Below are 7,646 nucleotides of genomic sequence, written 5' to 3'. Positions count from 1 at the left end.
ATATCGATAAATAATTTTTATTTTTTATAGGAAATTAAGCTCATAGTCGAACTCAAATCAAGGTCAAGCTCGAACTTGATCCTAACATTTTTTTTGGCGAGCCAAACTTGAATAACCAAATATTCGGCTCAAATTGGCTTGAATCCACCCCTAGTGGCACCACCGATAAGAATTTTAAATTCAATCAAAATTCCAAAACCCATTCATCCTTCTAAGAACCATCACAACCCCAACACAATTGCTAGGTTCAGCTACTATAGCCAAGTTGTCCTCTTGTTGTTGGGTAGGTGGCCATTTTTGTAGAGGATTTTCAAAAATCGCCACCATGCTATATCTGTTGAGCCAAAACACAAAGGCAAGCTTTGTTGCCCAATAAGACAACCCAATTGGGGGTGATTTGGGTTGTTAACAATTTTGACTTCATTTCTAATCCATTTACATTATTTCATGTGACATATTAAAATGACCCTATAACATACCTTACACAATATTGATATTAATTATAAAGAGATATGCATAACCTTACTCTTCTATGAACAGATTTAAATTAAGATGATGATTGACATAAAAGAATTTGAGTTTTCCATTTTGTTAAACGCACTAAGGTTACAACTATTAGTAGAATGTTTATTTAGAGTGTCAAATAGAATTGTAGTAGTGAGTTTCATATAGCATTTATTAATGAAAGTATTTTTACTTGAATAGAGAGGATTCAACTTACGACAAAGTAATAGAGGTAAAGAACTACACAAAGCACAAAGGCACACCACAATTTATAGTGGTTTGACATGCTTGGTTTATTGGGATGGATGGCCTTACCTAAGAGGGGTGAATTGGGTATAACTTAAACCCTCCCCCCACCCCCCAACCAACCAAAGTTAAGCCTTCTCTTAAAAGAAAAAACTAAATGGAACAGAATGAAAGGCTTACAGTGTATGTGTATACAATGGTTAAAGCAGTTGAACAAGAATATTCAACAAATAAATTAATAAATGCTTTGAATCAATTATTAAGAACAATATAATATAGTTATATAAAGTAAATGACAATATATTTACTATAGTAAAGTAATTGCTTGTTAGTGTAGTTAGTAGAATGTTCGCTAATAAGAAAACTGAATAACTACAAAATAGTATATACAAGATTTTTATAAAGGTTTGGCCAACTCTAGCCTATGCCCTCCACCTCAGGCAACCCCCTTATGGATTCCTACTGAACTAGCTAGCTAGATTTTTGAGCCAGCAAAGCCTATACAACTAGTAATTGACTAGGATAAGTTGGTAGCTGACTCCGAGGAATAGAAAGGTATCTTTTTCTCCTCAAGTCAACTACTTCCTCTTGGTAGTGGACTATAGCAAACTAGATAGTTGGCTATTGAGTCGTGCTAGGGCATTTTCATGCCTCGGCTATCAAGGGTAGTCAATTATACCAAATTGGGTAGGCAACTACTAGTTGACATTGTTCTTTACTATCCAAGGTAGTTGATTAATGGCATCTCCAACACTTAGAAACTTTGGAAATTTTCTTGCAAAGGCTTATAGATATGTCATTTGGCTCTCAAAAGTAATTTTGATCAATTTAATTCTAGTTTTAAGTTAAAGAAAGCCTAAGAACCAATTTTTTCTAACCATTGGTCTTCCTTAATGAGTGTTGTAGCAAAACTTCAAAGATTACTCCATGCTTATTCTTCTTTGTAGATCTTTATCTGTTTTGGAGTTTATGGAGAGCTGATAATGATGTTCAAGTACTCTTATGTCAATCTTCCTTCTTCGCCATCATGATATATTTGACAAGATATGGCTTAGAGAAGCTTACTTGGATTAGTTGCATTCTTAGCATACCATTAATACTCTCAATGAGTTTGTAAGTTTGTCATCATCAAAACACGCTGGGTCAGCATTCTCTCCCTTTTTGATGATGATAAACCATTGAGAAAAAATGATACTATTATGCTCAAATAGTGAGTACTAAGATAGCTCTCCCATAATATGCTACATAAAGTATTTCAGTTAAATGATGTACTTAACAATTAAAACAATCAACAAGATATAATATTCAAAAGCACGCATATGGCATTTAATCAAAATATAATTATTTAGCACAAAATAGCAATTAACAAATATAATTAAATATAGATTTGAACAATTAGGCATAACTAAATGGTTAAGTAGTCAAGATAGCATAATATAGCACACTATAATCATTTAACTTTAAATTCCCTCTAAGACATGTGTAGGATTCTTATAAGTAAACTCCCCCTGAAACATATGAAAATTCTTCTTAAATCTTCCCTGAGACATGTAAGGATTTCTCACAAATTCCCCCCTGAAATATTGTAGAATTCTTGTATATATGATGTGGGAGGGAAACTCCCCCTTTCTTCTTGAGAAGATGCCTTCTTCCAATGGCATATCTCTTATGGTTTTTATAAGCAACAATTCACAATCTATCATAAAATCATTTTTCAATCAAGTATAAACTTCTCTTCCTCTGCCATCAACAAAAAGGAAGAGGAATTAACAAGGGAAAATACATATCATTTCATGCTAATTTAGTTTAGCACACATGAATTAGGCAAGCTCATCATGGTTATTTTGACAAGTAAGATCATGAATATATTTAGTTTTGAGAATTTCCAGATTTAGCTTCTTAATTAGCACAACTTTCTGTAGTGGAGGTGAACATATTTACTCCCCTTGCTATGAATGTTTCATTTGAATCAAGCACTTCATATCTATTCAAAGCAAGACTTGAAATCCCACATTGCTTGGGAAACAAATTTTCCTAAAGCTTATTTCTTAGGATTTGAGGTTAGTATTTATCTTAGGCTAGTGGTAAGAAGCTACCATGCCTACCACACACACACATGCTAGGCTAGGTTGGCCTATGCTAATACATGCATGTGCCCTTAACATTTTTAGCCAGATTGGACAACTCTTCTTTCTCCTTCACCCCTTGCCATTTTGAGCCACTTACTAACCAGACTTTCAAGGTATAGACCACCATCCCCATTGCCTTACATTAAGAATCTCTAGTTATGCTCTAATCTATGAAGTGGCTTAAAGAATTCAGGTTTTGGTACAATTGAATACAATCATGGAAATTACAAAATTTTAGATATTGAATAGGATAAAGTTTTCGTGGTATAGAAAATTCTAGCGTTAAATTTCAGACTTGGCAGAAAAAAAAAAATTTGGTTCACATGGCAATTCATAGGTAAGACAATTTCTTTATACTTCGTTTAGATTTACACATATGTAGACAACCAATTTCCTTGATAGCATATGAGGCCTATTTGGTATTCTTGCTTGGTACATGTTGCAATTATAAAATTTTAGATTAGTATTCTTCCCTTTCTTTGTTTATATCTGGTTGGAATCATGATCACAACATATGAGTTCAATAGATTTATAGATTTTCTTTCCAATTCTACTATTTCTTTTACTATCAAACATTTGTTGACAAAGTGTTCGATCCATTAACTCTTACAAATTTTTGGCTCTTATCTCATTAATTTATCAAGGCAAGTTTTTTTTCTTTTACTTAAGTTGCTTGACACCTATTGATTCCAATTGTTGTTGCTTAATAACACATCAATTAGGTGGCCTCTTTAAAACATTTATTTAGTTTCTTCATTCCTTTCACTGTTTTGTACACATAACCCCAGTAAAAGAGAATATAGATGTAGCGCATTTCACCTTTTAATCACAAGTGTCACAAATAACCATTCATGTGTTAGAAGCTTGTCATAACTCTGATCTCATCATAGTTTTCAAGGTGCCAATGTGAGATTAAGCAATAAAGGGGGTATCGCAAACACAAGGTATATTGGAAAGACAATTTTAAGAGACGTATCAGGATACATTTTGGACAGAAGCAAAAATTCAAGATATGCATAAACATGTTAGGAAATTCAAATAAATCATAAAAAAATATTATTAACAATATTTATAATTTTTATATGATTGTGAATAAGTCATTTAAATGTAAAAAGCCATAATTTAATGTCTATATAAAATGTAGCATATCGAGATATAATTAGTAACCATTGAAAAATGATGGAAAAACTAAAATGTGAAAAAAAACGAAAATGTGAATGTATATACATCAATTTTCAAATAACCAATATAATTATCTAAATATTTATTAGTATATAAATTTTAATAACTAATTTCAGCATTTATTAATAAGCACCACTAAGAAGAGAGAACATTGGCTTACAACTAAAAACACATATAATTATAACAAACAAATTGGATTGGTTTAGTGGCAAAATTATGGGCATTAAAATTTAATGACCAAGGTTCAAGTCTTGTTATTGTTAATACTTGTAGTTTTTATAGAAATTGTTTAAAACTCACCATGAGTTTTCAACATTTCTCTTTAAACTCACCACAACTTTTCAAAATGTGTAAAACTCACATGTCATTAAGTTTTTATTTTCCAAAGCTCACCTTCTATTAGTGCACTGTCAATTCTTCTTAACAAAGGTGTCCATGTCAGCATAAATAACATTTTTTATGACCAAATTACCCTTGAATGGTGAGTTAGAGGAAAAATGGTCTTTTTTAGTTTTCAATTTTCTTTTTTTTTTTCATTTTTAGTGTTTTTTATAATTTATGCTTTTTACATTTTCTATTTTCTACAATCTATAAATTTTCCTATATCTGTTGTTATTTATTTGCAATTTTTTTTGTTTTTCCATAATTTTTGGTGTTTCTCTACAATTTTTATTTTCTAATTTTGTTTTTCAATTTCTATAGTTCTATAGTTTGAAAATATTTTTTTTTGCAATTTCTACAAATTTTTATATTTTTTTGTAATTTCTATGTTTTTATGTATTTTATATTTGAAAATATTTTTTGAACTTTTCTTTTTTTCATGTCTAAATATTAAAATGGTAATATATTAATACCTGTTAATTTATTTTGTATATATTTTATATTTTTTATGAAGGTTAAAATGGTATTATATTAACACTCCTTAGTCTGTTAACGTCAACTTAGTGACATGGTGGGTTTTATACATTTTGAAAAGGTGTGGTGAGTTTAAGATAAATGTTGAAAACTCATAGTGAGTTTTAGACAATTTTCGATTAATTAATGAAGAAGTTAGACTTAAATATAGGAGTAATAAACGGCATTAATGAGAGAGATTCAATATTAAATATATATTAATGAAATTAATAGAACAAGGGGAACCAAAATGATTCGGCTTGTATTATCCTGTTTCAGGCTTGTATCGACCGATACATTGCAATATTTTTAACCTTGATCATATCCATATTTTCTTAATGATTATTCATAAATTTTATAAGAAAAGTATAAAGTTCATATTAAAGTATAGAAAATCAACATATTCATGAGAAGTAAAATAAAATTCAAAAAATATAGGGGCTGAACCCTTATTTTTGTTATGACTCAGTTTGGAAGGAGTATAAATACAAATATGTATAGTACAAATACATACAAAATGCAAGGTTTTGCACTCTACATATTTGTATTTGTACTCCTTCCAAATTGAGGCTATAGGAGAAGGAGAAAAGAAAAAGTATTGGTAGTAGTAGTAGAAGAAGAAGAAGTAGAAGAATATATGGAAGAAGAAAATGTGTTGATTAGAATTTTAAGTTATTCCTTACTTATTGGTTTAGGTTTTGAAGTCTTTGAGGGTTCAATACAACATTTAGCAATGTTTGTGTTAATTAAACCCTATTAAATAAGAAAACAATAAAAAGAAATTAGTACATAAACACCCAAAATGATTATTTTAGTTTAATAATGTCTATTTTATAATTATAATATCAAAAAATTATATAATAGAAAGTAAAAAAAACTATGTGGCGATTAGGCAATGCGAGCCTTAAAAGGTGCCTTGTCGCCTAGGCATCACCTTGACAACTATGAATCTCATGATAGTTTCTTTCTTTACTTTCGTAATGACATGTTCTTAGAAGTTTGTTTAACTAACTTCTTTCTTTGTAATTATATGTTTACATTCTATTTAATGATGTGAATCATAGTTGACCTGATTGAAACCATAGTTGAAAGAAAGACATGGGTAAATAAAGGAACCAATGAGTAAATGAATAAATAACAAATAAGACAAGTAAATAGTAGCTCCAACTCAATTCACGGTCCTATCCTGGTCTGCACCCACAACCATCGCCCCAACCGAACTTGGTAAAATTTACTAAAAATAGTAAAAACCCTAGTAAAACCTAAACCTTCTTATAAAACCTTATTTTATTGAAAAGGTTATCCAAAAAAATACAAACTTAAACAAATTTGAAACGGCTAAGATATGTGACTTATTATAAAAGGAAAGTTTAATAGAAAAGTTCCCATTTGGAGGCCTTAAAACACAAATGAATCCAAAGGATTAGTTTTCCGATGCATAGTGCTCATTAAAGGGCAATCCCATTGCCTAAGAGTAAAAATCTAAAACACCCAAAAGCCAGAAGAGCATAGTAAGACGGAACTCTTTTTTCCATCTCCATAGCTCCATTTCTTCTCTATTCTTTGTTAATAATTTTAAGTGTTATAATTAGATTTCATTGAATTGAAATATTCAATAAATTTATTTTATTTCTATTCTCTCTAATGGCTTTTTCTTTTTACAAGATTTTTATTTTTTTCTTGAAATATACTTACATGGGAAAGATTTTTTTCTTGTGTTTTGCGTTTTCTCCCACTTGATTTCTCTTGTCTATTCAAAGCAAGACCTGAAATCCTACATTGCTTCGGAAACAAATTTTCCTAGAGCTTATTTGTTAGGATGTGAGGTTAGTATTTATCTTAGGCTAGTGGTAAGAAGCTACCATGCCTACCACACACACACACACACACACACGTGTTAGACCAGGTTGGCCTACGCTAATACATGCATCTGCACTTTTTTAAAACTTTCAATACTTTTATGTTCTTCCCATACCTATTTCAACACTGTATTCAGATTTTGAACCCCATTTACCATGCTCAACTAAACATGTTGGCAACTCAATGCAGAAATCTGAATGACAACTCCCCATAGTATATTAGTAGCCCCCTTATAAACCGCATCCTGCTCGTAAATTTGGCATCAATTTAAGGTCAGGATTCATCCCCCCTGTACAGTGGGGCTTACAAAATTCTGGCATGGACTGATCAATCATTCTCCTTGCTAATCAACTTGCTGATTTGTTCATCAAACCCTTGTCTTGGTAGCAGTTTGTTGATTTAAGGTCTAAGTTTAATGTACATGAGTGCCATGTAAGACTTGTAAGCCCATGATCATGAGGGAATATCGGTTGATGATCACGTATAACAACAATTGTTGTCTCCTATTATTTCTCATGTATATCTTATCATATGCTTGAATCTCTACGTTCTCCATAATCTATAAATTGACATATATATGTAAATCTCTCCTTTATATAAATTCAAATAGAACAACCACCTCATGGTGATTACAAGTCTCTCATTCTCAATATTGTGTGATTGTTTATTTGCACATATACGAGTCATAGATGGTCTCCAATGTTGAAGTGGCAACCTGTGATTGGAAGTGCAATAAGCTGTGCAAAACACCAAGTATATGAGGCCTAGTCCTTGATTATTAAAGTTTTTCCATTGAAAATTTTATTTTTTAGGATGACCATCAATTTCTTT

Source organism: Nelumbo lutea, chromosome 7 (genome assembly GCF_056320005.1).
Source record: "Nelumbo lutea isolate HS-2025 chromosome 7, American lotus-T2T, whole genome shotgun sequence".
NCBI classification, from domain to species: Eukaryota; Viridiplantae; Streptophyta; class Magnoliopsida; order Proteales; family Nelumbonaceae; genus Nelumbo; species Nelumbo lutea.
Note: the sequence above shows the minus strand (reverse complement) of the source record.